Source organism: Rosa chinensis, chromosome 4, assembly GCF_002994745.2.
Source record: "Rosa chinensis cultivar Old Blush chromosome 4, RchiOBHm-V2, whole genome shotgun sequence".
Lineage (NCBI taxonomy): Eukaryota > Viridiplantae > Streptophyta > Magnoliopsida > Rosales > Rosaceae > Rosa > Rosa chinensis.
In genome coordinates this window covers 19,798,690-19,814,863 of record NC_037091.1, presented here as the reverse complement: position 1 = coordinate 19,814,863, position 16,174 = coordinate 19,798,690, and positions in this window count along the sequence as shown.

Genomic DNA, 16,174 nt, shown 5'->3' with positions numbered 1-16,174 from the left:
TGCTCTTCAATTATGGTTTTCGATTTATATTGCGATATGATACATTGTTGTTCGTAAGTTAAGTCATGTATGCGATACATTGCTGAACCCTAGTAAGAGCTCATTATTGTGGAGGGAGCTGATACACCATCGAGCTCATCAAGTTTATTTGGCATTTTCATGAGTTTCTTTCTCATTTTAACTCAATCTAGATATGTCATGTTGTACATGAAGCAAAAATAATGCAGCATTGCAGCTTGTGGAGAATACATAGTAATTAATATAGTATCAAGTGAGCTACTTATCGGCGCAACGCTCCAATTGATAGGTAATATCAAGAGCGAGAGTCAATAATGATCTGTAGATATTTTAGATTAAATTTTTGTTTATAAGTTATAACTCTACACAGCCAAAAACATTCCTACATTTAAAATTGTTTGTCTATCTGCTAACTAAAACCCTATTTTTGGCCAAAGGAAAAAGACTTGAATCCTACTTTTCATTACCCCAAAGACAAATAGAAGAGGAACACAACAACCCTCGCTCTCCCTCTTCTACCAGCAACCAGCCAACTCTAACAACAACAAAAAAGAAAGAAAAAAAAAATTTTCGAATAAAGACTATAGACATCAGTCAGTATATATAGAGACACAGTACCTTCGAACATAACCAGGTAGCTATTGACCGAAACAACGAAGAATTTGCATGAAGATATGAAAACGTAACCAATTCGATTCAGTTTGATCATAAATGTTTGGTTCGGTTCTTCCTGTTTATCCGAGCCACACCTGCTCTAGTAATCATCGGTACACATTCTCTCTAATTAATCTCTGTTCGCCTTTTGCAGCTAGCTGTCTCATGTTTCAGGGTTATCTGGGCTTTAATCAAAGATGGATAATTTCATTGAAACGAGTGAATGAAAAACTCAAGCGGACTTCATCTGTATTGGGTTGCCCTGCATTGCTACAACAGCAGGGATTTTATCTGGCTCCTTATTTAACTGAAATGATCAAGTGATCACTAACCTTGGCTATCAGGCTATCAATTAACAATGACTTCTTCTAGTTAATGATACTGCATGAAATTTTTGGTTCAAAAGGAACTTCGAGATGCACCTGCAGAATTCGCTGTGGTTTCCGAATGATAAAAACGTGGCCCTTTGACTCCCAAGCTGATCAGGAGCGACACCTGCAGGTAATGCTATTATTCATATATAGCAGCCATACATTGCTTCCTGTTGGCGTGAGTCATACTTACCTTATTTATGTATATATTCTGTAATATTCCGTGATATGTAATATTATGTAATATCTGTAGTATTATTAGGTTTACTACTTATCTTAGGAGTAGTACTTGTCTTATCAGGCCCAATTGTAATTTGTATATAATTCCTTCTTGTAAGGTGAATGATACATCTGAGAGTTATTCAGTCAAAATTATCTCTTGTTTTTCGTTATCTTTGACTTGGTATCAGAGCAGAGATCTGATCCTGGACTCTGACTCATTGTTCTTTGATCCTTGACCCTTGTTTTTTTGTGCTTGGATTTGTTCCTTGTCCTTTGATCCTTTCATCACCGTTGCCTTCTTATATTTCCAAGTACTTTATTGTTTTTTTTTTCCTTCCGCTGCGTATTCACCATGGTGAAAGATCAAGACGTTTCAACCGTGATCAAGCAAGATGGAGATGGTGAGACTTCTCATGGTTCCAACCAAATTTCTGTCTCTGTTAAAGATGATTCAACTGGAAGTTATGGAGGTGTCAAACTCAATGGCTCTAATTACCGAACCTGGAAGAAGATGATGGAGGCTCACCTTTGTGGAATCGATAAGGTGGGCTATGTTGATGGTTCGATTACTGAACCACCAATTGCAGCCAACAATTATTCAAAATGGAAGACTGCAAATGGCTCGGTAACCTCTATTCTTTACAAATCCATGACTGAAGATGTTTCACAGATGATTATGGGGTGTAATACAGCTGAAGAAATCTGGGAAAGCCTTAAGGAGATCTACTTTAACGGAATGGATTTTGCTGAAGTTTATGAGTTGAGTACTCAAGCCTCCCGTATGACACAAGATGGAAAACCAGTTGCCATGTATTTTGAAAAACTAAAGGGGATTTGGCAAGAAATTGATCAGATGCACCCATGTCGCATGAAGTGCCCGGATGATGTCAAGATTTATAAAGAGGAGCAGGATCTCATAAGAGTTCATGTTTTTTTGGCTGGCCTAGATCCAATATTTGAGAATGCAAGGAGTGAATTGCTTCGCCGGACTACCACACCAACCTTGCAGCAAGCCTTTGCTTATATTCGCAAAGATGAGACCCAGAGGGCTGGAACTAGAGTAGTTACTTCAGAAGTTGCAGGCCTTGCAATACAATAAAAGCCATCCAATCCCTCAAGTAATCGGTCACTCTCAGGCAATCGGCCTCCTGCTTCTCTGCGTCCCTCTCCTCAAGGTCCTCCTCCAGGGTTTTCCTCAAATCTGACTTGTAATTACTGCAAGAATCCAGGCCACATCAAAGCAAATTGTTACAGGTTAGTCGGTTTTCCAGCAGGCTACTTTGATAGGCCCCGACCTCAGGACAACAAACCCAAGGGAAAGGCTGTTGTTCATCTTGTTCAAGACCAAGACTACTATGCTGTGACAGAACGAGATTACACCAACTTTGCTGGTAAGGATACCGCATCCGTAAGTCACGGTGGTAATGGTAAAATTAGAGTTGCTTTAAAAATTTCTAGCTTTACTGGTGGCAATACTTGGATAATTGATTCTGGAGCATCTGACCATATGACCTATGATCGTAGTTTCTTTCTTTTTCTCAATCCACCCTCTATTTCCTCTGTTGTCAATGCCAATGGTGATTCTTTTCCTGTTTTAGGAATAGGGTCTGTTCGCCTCACCCCTTCTTTGACACTACATGATGTTCTTTATGTCCCTGATCTCTCTCATCATCTTATATCTGTGCCTCAACTTAATACTCAATCTCGGTGTTCTGTAACATTCTTTCCGTTGTATGTGATTTTTCAGGACCTCCTCACCAGGGAAATAATCGGCAGGGGTTATCTGAGGGGTCGACTATTTCATCTGGATTGCATGTTCGCCGGAATGAAGCCGGAGAAGGCAGTCCAAGCAGCGTTGATTTCGACTGGGGTTACTAATCGAGTTGAAGAATTATGGCTATGGCATCGGAGATTGGGACATCCTTCCTTTAGTGTCATGAAGAAATCTATGCCATCCTTGTTTCTGGGCATTGATGAGTCTAAGTTGCACTGTGAGTCATGTGTCTTAGCTAAAAGTCATCGTACTAGTTATCCTTTGAGTACTACTAGGAGTTCTTTTCCTTTTGAGCTTATTCATTCTGATGTATGGGGACCTTCCCGTGAGTCAACCTTGTCTGGCAAACATTGGTTTGTTTTGTTTATTGATGATTATACCCGTCTTACTTGGGTCTCTTTATTGAAATACAAATATGAAGTCTTCTCTGCTTTCCAAGAATTTTTTGCTCTTGTTCAAAATCAATTTGGAGCCAATATTAAAGTCTTTCGTTCTGATAATGGGGGGGAGTTTGTCAATTCTCAATTTCACCAATTCTTTCATTCTCATGGGATTATTCATCAAACTACTTGCCCTCAAACCCCTGAACAAAATGGGGTGTCAGAAAGAAAGAATCGTCATGTTCTTGACATAGCCCGGTCTCTTCTATTTAGTGCTCATATGCCTAAGTATCTTTGGGGAGATGCAATTCTCACTGCTTGTCATCTCATTAATAGGCTACCTTCCTCTGTTCTCAATGGTCAAACCCCCTATGCTGCCCTTTCAAATCATGTGTCTGTCCCTTCGTTTTCTAATCTCCCTGCTCGTGTCTTTGGGTGTGTTGTGTTCATCCATGTTCCTAAGAATCAAAGGTCTAAACTTGATGCCAGGGCATTAAAGTGTGTTTTTGTGGGCTATGGTGTTAATCAGAAGGGCTACAAATGTTTTCATCCCCCTACACAGAAAGTTTTTGTTACCATGGATGTCACCTTTTATGAGGATGCATGTTACTTTTCTCCCATCAATCCTTCCCTTCAGGGGGAGAAACACACTTTTTTGGAAGAGAAGTCTTGTGGGATTGAAATTCAGCCCATTGAAGCCAATGTCACTCCTGCAGAAACAGAAAAGGCAATTTCCGAACAGAGCATTACGAGTTCCGAAACAGAAAAGGCAATTGCCAAACAGAGCATTGTGAGTTCCGAAACAGAAACGGCAATTGTTGAATCGGCTACCCTTCACCATGCAACTGCCGAACAGAGCATTGCGAGTTCCGAAATAGAAAAGACAATTGCCGAATCATCTACCCTCCGAGAAGGCCAAGCTCCTCCACCCCTCTTAGATACAGATAACCCTTGTCAACCAATCCCTGAGGAGCGTCCCAGTCTTGAGGTTAGTGGTGTTTCTTCTAACTTTGATATTGGTGATAGTGTGCATGTTTTGCCTCCTAGGTCCACCCGTGGTAAACCACCTCGTCAATATGAACCAAGTTTAGATGTTAAGTCTAAGTATGCCATAGCTAACTTTGTATCCACCCACCGGTTATCCAAATCCCATACTTCTTTTGTGAATCAAATATCCTCTGTATGTGTTCCCAGTAAAGTGCAGGATGCTCTCAAGGATCCCAAATGGTCTCAAGCAATGAATGAAGAGATGGAGGCATTGGAGAAGAATAATACTTGGGAGTTGGTGCCACCTCCACAAGGAAAGAGAGTTGTTGGATGTAGATGGGTGTACACTATCAAACACAATGCAGATGGTTCAGTGAACAGGTATAAAGCAAGACTTGTTGCAAAGGGATATACTCAAACATATGGCGTGGATTATGAGGAGACCTTTGCTCCAGTAGCAAAGATTAATACTGTTCGAGTGTTGATGTCTCTAGCAGCTAATCTAGATTGGCCCTTGCAACAGTTTGATGTGAAGAATGCCTTTTTACATGGAGAGCTATCTGAAGAAGTCTATATAGATCTACCACCAGGATATGAGGCAAGCACAGGAGGTAGATTTGTGTGTAAGTTAAATAAGTCCTTGTATGGACTCAAACAATCACCACGAGCTTGGTTTGGAAGATTCTCTCAAGCTATGCGTCGTTTTGGGTACAAGCAGAGCAACTCTGACCATACATTGTTTCTGAAACACTGTGAAGGTAAATTAACTGCCTTGATTATTTATGTTGATGATATGATAATTACTGGTGATAATTCAGAGGAGGTTGAAAGATTAAAAGATCTGCTTGCATCAAAGTTTGAGATGAAAGATCTTGGTTCTCTTAAATATTTTTTGGGGATTGAGGTCGCCAGGGGGAGTTCAGGAATTTTCTTGTGCCAGAGAAAATATGTGCTTGATTTGTTGACAGAGACAGGAATGCTAGGGTGTAGACCTGCTGATACTCCTATTGAGCAGAATCATAAACTGGCTGAGTGCCCTAATCAAACTCTTACAGAGAAGGCTCGCTATCAGAGGTTAGTTGGCAGATTAATCTATCTCTCACATACTCGGCCAGACATTGCATATGCAGTTAGTGTTGTGAGTCAATTCATGCATAATCCAAGTGAAACTCATATGGAAGCTGTGATCCGTATTCTGAGGTATTTAAAGTCTGCACCTGGAAAGGGCTTGATGTTTTCAAAGCATAGTCATCTGGATATTAGTGGTTATACAGATGCAGACTGGGCAGGTTGTGTTACGGATAGAAAATCCACTTCTGGTTACTTCACTTTTGTAGGTGGTAATCTTGTTACTTGGAGAAGTAAGAAACAAAAGGTTGTGGCCAGGTCAAGTGCTGAAGCAGAGTATAGAGGTATGGCTCATGGAGTTTGTGAATTACTTTGGTTGAGAAATTTACTTCGTGAATTGGGATTTAAACCCAAACGAGCCATGAATTTGTATTGTGATAACAAGGCAGCGGTGGATATTGCTCACAACCCAGTTCAACATGACAGAACTAAGCATGTTGAGGTTGATAGACATTTCATTAAAGAGAAGCTCGATGCTAAGCTTATCTCTTTTCCTTTTGTCCACTCAGAAGAACAGTTAGCTGATATTCTCACAAAAACAGTATCGAGTAAGGCATTTCATGACTCACTTGACAAGTTGGGCATTCGTGATCTGTATGCGCCAACTTGAGGGGGAGTGTTGGCGTGAGTCATACTTACCTTATTTATGTAGATATTCTGTAATATTCCGTGATATGTAATATTATGTAATATCTGTAGTATTATTAGGTTTACTACTTACCTTAGGAGTAGTACTTGTCTTATCAGGCCCAATTGTAATTTGTATATAATTCCTTCTTGTAAGGTGAATGATACATCTGAGAGTTATTCAGTCAAAATTATCTCTTGTTTTTCGTTATCTTTGACTCTTCCAAGTTATATTCGGCTTCCCTCATTGTTAACTGTTCATAGAGATAAAGGTTTGCTGATATTAATTTTGTCTTATAAATTGCCTTTCGTCATCTCAACTTCTTCTGCGCTCTATGAGAATTGTTTCTGAATCTCAGACTCACTTGATTATCTATCATATTAAGCAACTGCTGTATGCAAAATTGGCTGAGTCTGATGCTGGGAATAGTAGTGCATATAAAGAGAGCCTTGATGATGGAAAATGAAAATGGTCGTTTCACAATTCTCCCCCATTTCAGCTAATAGCACTGCAGTGCTACCAAAGGACAGTGGTAATAAATCTTGGGAACTAGAACACTTGATTTGAAGTTATCATTTACTTTGCGGTCCCAATTTGAGCATGCAGTAGTTCTGATGAAAATTCCCTTTCTAATATTTTCAGAAACAACAATATTAGATTGAGCTATATATGCATAATATTGAGGTTTGTGTACTTGACATACCCCTTTGTTTGAACACACCCACATACACGAATACAAACACTACTTCTTTAGATTTAATTGAACTTTCCGTAGCATTTGATGAAGAAAATTTGCAAATAGCTGTGCTTTATAATGTCCAAATAACCATTGTTGTCATGACAGAGCTGTTGAAGGATAAATATTTTGTTGGAATCAGTACTTGAAGCAGAGGTAGTGTATAATGCCAAAGAGTTCTTTTCACAGCCTGAACATCAAATATGGTGAACCAAAAAGGTAATGTTGCATTTTGATCTTCTTCATTTTGTTTACGTTTGGAATTTTTAGCATTGTTAAATATATAATTGAACATGGTTTATGTCAAGGCATATTTCGTAGTACGTAATTGAATTTGATCATTAAACAAGGTTTATGTTACGACTTATGAACACATAAAACTATTGGGGATTCTAGCTAAGATATTTATTTTTCACAAACCAATGGAATTAGCATGTGTTTATTTGACTTTGCATATTCAACATGGTCCTAGTCTTATAGTACTAGCTAGATGGCTGCCATTAACCGTTGGTGAAATGCAACAGGATTTGCTTCAATTTCTCTTTGGGATTTGAGCACTTTTCTCTTATTTACCTTGAGGATCTCGCAGAACCAACCCTTGCTTGCTTGGTAGTGGACTCCTGTCTTCAAAGTTTCCTGCTAATTACAGGAGTGTACTTCTCTGTCATGAGTGCATGTACTCGCCATCTCTCTCTCTCTCTCTCTCTCTCTCTCTCTCTCTCTCTCTCTCTATATATATATATATATACATCTATATATATATGGGTAAATTCCTCCTATGGTACCTGAGGTATTGCTACTTGGACAGTTTGATACCCGATGTATTAAAGGGGACAGTTTGGTACCTGAAGTTAGACTCTGTTTGACACTTTGGTACTTCTGTTAATTTTTCTGTTAAATGTAAGGATAAAATTGACATTTAGAATATATGTATAAAAACATGAGTTTGTGGGTTGATTGACGTTTTTCATAATTTTATAGGTATGAATTAATGTTTATGAGTTATGTTGAAGGTGAAATATTCGAATTTTATGTTAAAAAAATATAAAAATTAGATATTTTTTTTGTACTATTCTCTATGAATCCACTGATTTTTCCTCCAAAACTTGGATTTTTCCTCCTCTTCATAAACACAATGCGATGATATTATTTGGTATTATTTTAGGTCTTCATCATTTTTAGGTCATTTAGGAGAAAATGAAAATGAATTAATGTTTTTGGGTTATGTTAAAGTTGACATAATTGAATTTTATGTTTAAAAAAATTTAATTGTACGAGACTAGTTTCAATGAAGTACTTATGGGTGTTCACTATATGATTACTATATTTCTTAAACATAAAATTCGAATATTTCACCATCAACATAACCCATAATTAAGCATTAATTCATACCTATAATATTTTGAAGAAAATCGACCCACAAACTCATGTTTTTTTATTATGTTTTTATACATATATCCTAAATGTCAATTTTATCCTTACATTTAACAGAAAAATTAACAGAAGTACCAAAGTGTCAAACGGAGTCTAACTTCAAGTACCAAACTGTCCCCTTTAATACATCAGGTATCAAACTGTCCAAGTAGCAATACCTCAGGTACCATAGGAGGAATTTACCCTATATATATATGTATATCCCTCTAACCGTGTGACGATATAGATAACTAAATGTTATATACACTCGAGGTATTATATTATGTATATATTTACTAGCTTTGCCAAATTCCTCATCATAAAAATCAAAAAATTAACGAGTAGAAGACTTTATACATATGTGAAAACAAGCCAAACGTTACACCAGCAAACATTAAGAAACAAACAAGAAAGTACAATACTCTAGCATCTAAAGTTCTAAACCTTCTCTGCATCCTAGCTATTCACACTATTACAATGACATAGTCTCTCTTTGACATTGTCTAGGAATTGGAAGTATGCATCTCTCCACTTCTTAAGCACTAAAGGACCACACACTCCCAAAAATCCTACAATGAACCCGAGAGCAACAGAAAGATTAGACTGTGGAATTTGATGTCCATTGTCCACGTGATCTTGGATATTCTTATTATCTGGATCACTGCCATTAATAGGCATGCACTCATTTGGAAGTGGGGCACCACAAAGTTTTGGATTCCCCTCCAATGCAGAAGCATTGAAGCTTTGGATCTGAGTGCTTATTGGTATTTGTCCTTCAAGATTATTGTTTGAAACATTAAAATATTTCAAAAAATTAAGGCTTGCCAATGACGATGGGATTTCTCCAGACAAATGATTTGTGGAGATATCCAATACCTCCAAGTTCTTGAGGTTGGATATTTGCTCTGGAATGTGATGTGCTCATAAGGGGCTAAACTTCCTTGGAACACTTGTGAATTGGACAAAGACCAAATTTTCTTGAATATGTCTTAACTTCAAAGTAAACTCCAAATTCACAATGGGGGGACTAAAATCCATAAACACATACTTCTTTTTCTTTTGCCGTAAGATAAAATATTTTTTTCAATTTTTTTTCTTCTTCTCTTCTTTCTTCTTTTTTTTTTTTTTTTTTTTCACGACATATACAGACTTGCATTTTTTTCTATGGACAAGTCTTACCCCCGCACTTGAACTTCCTTCTCTTCTCCATCTCATTCTTGACGCCAAAAACCTCTTGTATGTCTCAAAAATTAGCTCTACGTACTATGCTTTTAGAATAACGGTAAGGATAAAACTATACTAACGTTAGGGTTTAAGGATTATGAGGGTGATGAAATAAAAGGTTTAATGTAGGCTCAAAGGGGTTTATCTAGGGGGTTGCACATCTTGTGCACACAAATAGGGACACATGGCTATTTGGCAATGGTGGTAATTTTCTAAGGTGTCTTTATCATTTCCAAGGTCCAAGCATATATTGATAAAAGTCTCAACAAATATAAGAGTGAATTCTAGCATTCTATAGTACATTAAAATTAATCTATGGCAAGCAATCAATCAAGGTGAAAGAATAATGAGATCAACAAAATCATCGCCAAGAAAATAAGATGACATATATATTTTTTCATTTAACACTCAACAAAGAAAAGGAAAATAGGCTCAAATATCTCACATAGGTTATGCATGTATGAATCAAAAACTTATCTTAACATGCTCTTTTCTATACCATGTAAGCAAAGCCACATCCACTACACATGCATATGACAATCATACATCCTCATTAACCAAAGAATAAAGTCAAACATCATCTCAATTTTATGATCCTCTTAAGCCATGATTTTTGAAATATATACTCATCATAGTTGTTGAAAGGCATCTTAAGACTCAAAAAAAAAAAAAAAAAAAACAAACAAAGACGCAAAAAGAACAAAGAAAACAAATTTTTTTTTCATTTTTTTTAGGCAGAAATATCACTTTGGTCATCGAACTATGACTCGCTCGACACTTTGGTCATCCAACTTTTAAAAACTTCATTTTGGTCATCGAACTTTATCATCGCATATCATTTTGGTCATTCCGTTTGTTTTTTCTGTTAACTCCAAGGGTATTTTGGAGATTTAAAGTTTTACTCGCCATTTTTTTAACTTAATCCAACTTTTTCCGTCTAAACATAAAACTCCATCCAATTTTGCCAACTTTTCCCTCCTTTTATAATTCCTTGATTTATTAAATCAATATTTTTCTTCCTCTTATATTCCCTCCCTTTGAATCATTCTCTGACTTGATTATTTTTCTCTATTGTATGCTTTGATTACTGATGATGAATGCATGAATAAAAGGAGGGAAAAGTTGGCAAAATTGGATGAAGTTTTTTGTTTAGGCGGGGAAAATTGGATTAAGTTATAAAAATGGTGGGTAAAACATTTCATCTCCAAAATACCTCTAGAATTAACAGAGAAAACGGAGAAAATTGACGGAATGACCAAAGTGATATACGGCAATATAGTTCGATGACCAAAATGAAGTTTTTAAAAGTTGGATGACCAAAGTGTCGAACGAGCCATAGTTCGATGACCAAAGTGATATTTCTCCCTTTTTTTTATAAACCCACAAAACTAACAACATAATAGAAACAAAAATCAAAATTCATTCCCCCACACTTAAATCTAACATTGTCCTCAATGTTGAAAGAATTAAAGCACGCAATGCACATAAAAGCATGGAGAAGACATAAGTGAAAAATAAAAACAAGAAAGTAAAGAGAAGAGTTTAGAGCTCCCTGGGATTTATGAAGAATAGCACAAAACTGATGTTGAAGTAAAAAAAGATCGCAGAAGTCATCAGGAAAAATTTCCGCGCAGATTGAGCACTGTTCGGTATTTCTCAAATATCTCTTAGCTCACAACTCCGAATGATGATCTGCTTTTTTCGTTGAAAACTAGACTCGCGTAGCTTTCTGGTGATATGCAATAAGCCTAGTAAAACTTCCAGGAGGATATCCAGAATCTACGTCAAAAAGAAAGTACAGAACTTGAAACACCAAAAGATAAATACTTAGCAAACTTAAAACCAAAAATTGTAGAAACTAACTAAACAAAATATAAAATCAGATTGGTAATCAAGTTAGAATCAAAATCAATCGTCAATCCCCGGCAACGGCACCAAAAACTTGTTGTGAAATTTTAATTAAAACTCGCAAGCGCATGAATCGTCGTTAGTATAGTGTGCAAGTACGAGGTCGTTCCAACTGAGGATTGATAATAAATTTAAATTCTAACCTAATTAATCCAAACTATGAACACAAAAACACAATGAACAATGACTCGAAATAAGGAGGACTAAGCATAAATACTAAGATTAAGAGGCAAAGAAATATAGGAAAATATGAGCACATCAAATACCCCCACACTTAGACTTTGCTAGTCCTCGAGCAAAACAACAAAAAAACTAACAACACAAAACAAAACACACTAAGCCTTTCAACGCTAGTCTCAAAAATTTCATACTTTCGTGGAATTTCAAGATTGTCTCTCTACATCAACAAGAGCTCTAGTAGGATTTTAGGATACTTTGTGATTTTCCTTTCCATTCGTTTCTATAAACCCTAAACCTTGGCCCCATTACAACCTTAATTGTAAGGCCTCTTTGATCCTTGAAAATAGCAGCATTTGATCTGTGGAGATGAGTTATAAGAGTTGAACCTATGACTTGGGTCCATTTGTGCAAGTAGTTGATATCATTCATGAGATCATACTTGAGAAAAAAAAAATTTCAGAAAAAGCTTTTTCTTTCTATTATATATGAGCTATTTGTTTGTCTTATATATTATCTCTCTCACATATAACTTGAGTGAATATATGCTTTTGCATGAGCCAATGAATCTGAGAGAAGAAAGAGGGTAAACTGGTGAGGATTTGAGTCATAACTTGTTTGAAGCAGAATGTTGCTGGAAAATTTGTTGATGTGAAGTCCCAAATCATGAAGAAGCTGCAATTGGCCAATCTTAATAGGTATATTCCCACTAATGTTATTGTTTATATATATTGCTGGAGGGAAGTAAGACAATTTGTATTGTAAAAATGTTGCACCTTGGGACAAGTAGAGAGGCAATTCAAGTTCAGTATCGTCTTCTTGAGCTGCTGTCAGTTTAGATATAAACATAGGCAGCCTACAAAGATCCTTTGGAAATTCACCTGAAAGTTGGTTGGAACTCAATTTGATATAATAAGGCCTCGGAATATTTCCAACCAACTAGGAATTGACCCTGTGATTCTATTTAAAGACAGAAACAGGACCTCTAGCTTCTTGAGTGTAGATACCCATACAGGTATTTGACCAGTGAGCTCAGAGTTATGCAGAGCTAAAATTAGAAGATTTTCAAATCCATCAGTGCCAACCATGCCAAGATCAGCATGCATTTCCTCACCTATAAAACTCGATTTAAAGGATAAGAATACGAGGCTTCTACAATGCACTAGTATCTGTAGTGCCTTTGTAATATTGGTTAATCTATTTGTACCAACTAAAAGGAAGGACAAGGATTTCAATGATAGAATCTCAGGCTGTATTTCTCCCTCTAGATTGTTTTCACTCAGTCGAATTGCCTTAAGCAATTTGCACGAGTAGAGGCTTAGTGGCAAGGTACCAGAGAAGTTATTTTTCCTGAGATCAAGTTTAGTAAGCTGACTAAGTTTGGAGAAATCAAATAATGAGATATCACCTGCCAAGTTGTTGTCTCCATACGTAGGTCTATAAGGTTTGTGCAATTCATCAGAGATGGGGGAAAGGCCCTTCTAGATTGTTGAAATCAAGGAGCATGACTTGCAACTTGAATCGCTTACCAATACTTGTGGGGAGTCCACCACTCAAGTCATTAGAGCTAAGGTCAAATATTTGGAGGTTGACAAGTCTTTCACTTATGGCTCCATATAGTGAATTTTGAGGTAATGCAACCTCTTGGAGTGTTGAAACTATGTAGATGTCATCTGGTAGAAAGCCAGACAGGTCATTGTAACTAGCACGAAAAACCTGGAGTTTCGAACACTTCCCCAGTCCACGAGAAATACTGCCATTAAATTTATTCAAGGAAAAATCAAATAGCTGTATCAAGGGAGAATGAAGACAAATACAGGATGGGTTAGAACCTGAGAAGGAGTTGTTTCTTACATTGAAACTAGTTAAATTCCAAGCTTGTTGGAAGAAAGAAGGTGGAATTTCACCATGGAAGTGATTGCTGGACAAATCCAGAATCCGGATACTGGATCGTAGGCAAAATGGTAGCTCTCCAAAAAGAAGGTTATAATTGAAATCTAGGCTCTTAAGACTATTCAAGAACAAAAAAATTTTGTTTGATCTAGCGAACCATAAAGTAAATTGTGAGAGAGATTCAAGTGGGTGAGATATGTGAGATTTCCAAGTGATGATGAAGGGAAAACACCTCCTTTGAGTTTGTGGCCTTTGGAAGGTAAGCATAAATTGGTGACCAAACCATGGTCATTACATGTGATGCCCTCCCAGTGGCAACAATTACTGGAAGTCCAATTTAAACACTACTAGCAAAATAACAATACACACAGAGTTACTGTATTTAAAAGCCACAGATATCCGTGCGAAATAGAAATACTAACAGATAACCGTGTGAAATGAGCATAATTGGGCCCACAATAATTTATACAATAACAATATAAACAGAAATCCGTGTGAATAAACAACGGTAACAGATGTTTGTGTAAAAACTAAAACATTTTCACACGGTTATCTGTGTGAATATCAATTCACACTGATTTCTGTACGTATTATAAATTAGTTTATTTAGAAATCGTTAATTTTTTTTATTATGTGAATTATGGAGGGACGGATTTCTGTTACAACATGTTTTTGTACGGATTTCTGTGTGAAATGAGTAACACACGAATATTTGTGTGAAATGTTAACACGGAAATCCGTGTGAATAAACAACAGTAACAGATGTCTGTGTAAAAACTAAAACATTTTCACACGGTTATCTGTGAAAATATCAATTCACACTAATTTCTGTATGTATTATAAATTAGTTTATTTAGAAATCGTTAATTTTTTATATTATGTGAATTATAGAGGGACAGATTTCCGTTACAATAAGTTTTTGATACAGATTTCTGTGTGAAATGAATAACATACGAATATCTGTGTGAAATGTTAACAAGGTCCTTGTGAAAAAAAAACAATTACCTACATAATTCTGTGTGAAAAAGTTTATTAGAGACAAAATTCTGTGTAAACAATAGAATAACAATTGACATGGCAGTTATTAGTTACCGAGGTAAATACACACGGATTTCCATGAGAATTCTACTTATAATTAAACACTACAGGGAAAAAGGTAAATCTCTCCCTCTCATTTTTTTGGAGAAAAATCTCTCCCACTCATATCAAAGGGTAAACCCCGCTTTCTCTCTCTATCTCTCTCGACCTACCCAGCACCGCCACGATGACGCAGTACGACATCCCACCGCCATCACTGATTACTGCAAGAGGTTACTTCAGCACAAGGAGCTCAAATCCGGAGTCCGCGGAAGTCAAATTCGCACTCCAAATCCTCCTTATTCATGTTTGATTCTGCATCTGCAACCGGAAAGCGTCTCTCTCGCCATCTGCGAACCAGCTCACAAGTATTTGAAAGTCCAGAGGTATGCTTCGATTTAGGTTTTCTCATCTTTCTTTTGCTGAATTTGATTCAGTATTCAAATATTGCATCTTCGCACCTTGAAATTTTCTTATTCATTTTCGATTAAATTGATTTATGCTTTATCTCTCTCTCTCTCTCTCTCTCTCTCTCTCAGAGCTTCATATGTGCCTGAAGAGTTGAGATCTTATCATCGACAATTTAGCTCTCGTAGGATTGAAAGCAATATACAAATTCAAAGGCACGCCTCTAGCTATCTTATTTTATCATAATCGGAATTTGCTTATTTGAAATTTCTATGAGGCCAGTGATGTTGCTATTGCTATCTTTGTTGGTTGCTTACCTATAGTCTGTGTTAAGAGTGAAGTCTGAATGATTGTTACTCTCCACTCTAGAATCGTTTTTTTTTCTTTTCAATATGAATTTTGAGATCAATGCACTATTTTTTCTCTTGAAATGTTTGTTTTTGTGGAAGTAGGTGTTTATTGCACACCAGGTGTTCGATTAAATTCCCCTTAAGCTCGGTTTGGGGTTTTAGAATGGAATTATTAATTGACAAACTTGCACTTAGTTGCTATTAAACTCAATAAATGAAGACCACTAGCATAATGATGTGACTTACCGTTTATATTCAATTGACCTCTCCTCTGCTTAATATTTGCCTTAGATTAGTCAGTTTTCTAGTCACCTGATGAAGGAGAGCCACTACGTATAGACTCTTGTATTGCCCTTGCAGCAGCTAATTCCATCTCTAAATTTGAAATAGTCTTATCTAGTGTCCTGATTCAACATACCAAAAATAGTTTCCAATTAGTAACCAGAGAAATCAAAATTAGGGAAATTTAGAGCTTGTGTGTGAGCATAACTTACTGTATAGCATTATGAGTCTCATCCCTGAATGGGGGTAATTGAACTGATCAGAGTAGAGTACCTGGTCACATGACCTATCACTGACAATGACGAACGCCCCCTCCCTCACTCCGCGATACACCATCATCGAGAAAGAGTCGCCAAAGATGGAAAAGCTTGAGACTTTCATCCACGACTCGTAGTCACCGACCTTCATCTGGGCGCGGTTTGAGAAGATGATATGGGAGGCGCAGGACACCGTGTGTGAGACAATCGCCATCCAACTCGAGAATGACGTCACAAGTAGCATCAGAAACCGTTATTTGTTGCTCGAAATCCCAGATTTCGCCGTT